The following is a 3,281-nucleotide window of genomic DNA, read 5'->3' on the forward strand; positions in this document are numbered from 1 at the left end:
TGTCTATGGTGCATTTTTGTTATTATTAATTCATGTGTGTGGAACTAGCCCACTGTCTGCTATCTCCAGGACATGTGAGAGTAGGCTGTATTGAAAAAGAATCTGGGCAAGTCAGAGCAAGCAAGTCTGCAAGCAGCCCTTCTTCATCATCTCAACTTCAGGTATTACCCCCAGGTTTCTGGTTTGAGCTCTTAACTTGGCCTTGTTCCAAGATGTCCTCTAAATTGTAACCTAAATCAAACCTCCTCCTCTCTGAGTTACTTTTGTAGATGATCTACATCATAGAAAAATAATTAAAATTAGAATATTCAAACCTTTCTCTCATTAGTCAATACTTACCTAACAAAGCCTTATATTCATTTCCCTAGTTTATTTTATCCAGCTCATTGATACAAATACTGGGGATCTGAATTATACAGTGTATGACATGGTAATTGAGCTATCTAGAAATGGATGAATGAACTAAAATCAGTGAGTCTGATGAGGTCTAACTTGAAACTTAGCTTTTGTAATTTTTACTATGGTGAGCATCACATAGTTGGTTATGAACTCTAAGTACTATCCCGGAAGAAGATGAGGCAGCCAAAGTTGTTAAGTTAAAACTTACAGTGGACAAGTGAAGACCCAGCAGACTAGCGAAGCCGGGAAAAACTGGAGCAATACATAAATTGCTTCATATGCAAGAATGTTTTCAGCACATTATAAATCTTTTAATGTACTTTCCCTTTTCTATCGTTAATAAATTATATACATATATATATAACTTTCTATAACCATCAGTGTAGTTGCCAGTATTTTTTCTATTTCTTTTATAGTCTGAATTTTTACTGAAACCCTTCTCCATCCCTGAGTTTATTTTAAACTTCTGATCATCACTAGCTATTCCTAATTTGAATAACCTGTTTATAATATTGCCAGTCCTCAATTTTTTATGATAAAATCTAACTTTTCATTTCCTTCTATCATCTTATCATCTCATTTTGATCTTTTCCCAGAGTTAATATTCCCTTTAATCCTCCTGATATTATAAATATTTATAGGAATACTTCATGTTCTATTTCTTCTGATGCGTTTTCTTGCACAAAACATACTTAAAAATTTCCAACAGTTTCTTCCTCTTGTCTCTTATATACTCTATTGTCTACCTTATTTCTCACCAACTTTTTATACTAATACCTAATTTTATGTATTTGCTTCATTCTTAATAATAATGCCTTTTAGTATTTGAGGTTATTACATAATTATATCATCTTACTTTTCTCTTTCCTCCTTTCAAACCTTCCCATATGTTCTCTTTCAAATTTGTGACACTTCCTCTTTTAATTGTCACATATATATGTCTAGAGTGGTTAACTATAGAATTGGAAGTATAAGCCAAATAAATCCTTTCCTCACAAAACTGATTTTGGCCAAGGAATTTTATCATAGCAATCATAACCCAAACTAAGACATCTACTGTATTCAATTTTAAGTATCACACTTTTAGTGTTATTTAATTTTCAAATTTTCAATAAAGTGTGGAATTTATTTTCTTTTTTATTGGATATTTTATTTATTTACATTTCAGATGTCATCCCCTTTCCCCATTTCCCCTCCTTAGAAACCCCCTATCCCATGCCCCCACTTATATTTGCTTTTATACCATTTTAATTACATTCAAGTATTAAGGTCAGTTCTAGGTTGAGGAGCTAACAATACAATAGATGCAAATATTCAATGAACAAGCAAGACAATAAACACAAATAGTCAAAGAACAAGCAAGGAAATAAAATTCTGTGAGTACTCCCTTGAGCTTGATTACTGTTTTTGAGGGCTTATCAGTATTACCAAAATTTTTGAGCCAACTTCCCTGTCCTAGCCCAAAGCCATTTTCACGTCTGAAGCCTACTTCCTTGTTCTAACTTAAAATTTAGATTCCTGCCTGAAATTACTTCTTTGTTCTAGCCTAAGATTTAGATTCCTACCTGAAATTACTTCTTTCAAACACAACAAATAAAATTATATTCTCAGAATTTAGTCTGTTGCTCAGTATTTTGATTTTACAGGTGTCAATGTGTATTACTATAGTTGATTTTTTTTACTTGCTGTCTAAAAGAGAACTATACATATCTTTATTATAATATCTTTATTCATTGTATTTTCTTAGTCCTTTGGTTTTAGCTCTTACTTTTGTTGATGTCTTTTTAGGAATTTTGTAAATATACTATCTAGAATATTAAATGGAGAATAAAATTATTAATGAATACCCATGTTTAATATTACTAAGTAAGCATTTAAAAAAGTATTTTCTCATTGTAAACTCTTAAAAGTTGTGTGTGTGTGGTTGTGTATGTGTGTTTATATGTGTGTATATATATGTATATATGTTCTCCAGGCAGCAGCCAAGACCAGGGAAGTCTTCCTGGCCTTTAGTGGTAACAGATAGCTGCTAATGCGGGGCTATGGACCTGGATGTGGGTCCTGGAGGAAGCACAGGCCAGGATCTCACCAAGGACCCAGGTAGCATCACCATCTACTCAGATCAGGCTATTCCTCATTAACTTTGAGTCTCCAGTTCTGTCTCTCTTCATTGTGCCTACATACTTCTGTTTCTTTCTGTTTTATTTTGTGATCACTTACTTGTTCCTCTTAATGGTAGGCAGGATCTCTGAATGTCTTGTGTCATCTAAGGAGTGATCTCATGAGTGCTATGCCCTGCTTGTAATTATGGCACCAGGAAGGATTCATCTCAGGCCCATGTCTGGGGCTTATTCTTGCTCAGGGACTTAAGTTCTAGAAATGGTTCTTCTAGTGTCCAGGCTGCCTTTCACCCTTGGAGCCCATCCAGGCCTGCATAGCAGTGGACTGGTGGTTGTCTCTGGCTTTTTTTTCAGGGAATATTAAGCTACAAATCACTCAGATGTTCATAGGTCAGAACACAAGGTGTAGACATAGCCTCTCTCCTCTATGCCAACTACTGATGCAATACAACACAAGCCACAACAAAGCCTATAGGGGTAGGTACAACAGTTATAATGACTGTAAAGGTTTGGACTGCCACCATCAATAATGAAGTGTTCCCCTTGTTCCACATTTTCTACAGCATAGAACATGTTGTTATTTGTTTTATTGATCTTAGCCATTCTGATGCATGTAAGATGAAATCTCAAAGTAGACTTGAATTGCATTGCCCCGCTGACTAAGGATGTTCCTGATTTTTCTTTACAGTTTTGGTGGTTTGAGAACATTTACCCCAGGGAGTGGCACTATTAAGAGGTTTGGCCTTGTTGGAGTAATCATGG

At 35.0% G+C, this 3,281-nt stretch overlaps 1 non-coding gene across 1 annotated transcript; it reads right to left on the reverse strand.

The window, feature by feature from the left end:
• Nucleotides 1-2,875: 2,875 nt before the first annotated feature.
• LOC114609634 lies at nucleotides 2,876-3,001 on the reverse strand. The gene has a single exon (XR_003709565.1). It is a non-coding gene; the product is annotated as a small nucleolar RNA SNORA17 (small nucleolar RNA).
• Nucleotides 3,002-3,281: the final 280 nt, after the last annotated feature.

This window comes from Grammomys surdaster, unplaced genomic scaffold, assembly GCF_004785775.1.
Source record: "Grammomys surdaster isolate TR1022 unplaced genomic scaffold, NIH_TR_1.0 61, whole genome shotgun sequence".
Classification (NCBI taxonomy): domain Eukaryota; kingdom Metazoa; phylum Chordata; class Mammalia; order Rodentia; family Muridae; genus Grammomys; species Grammomys surdaster.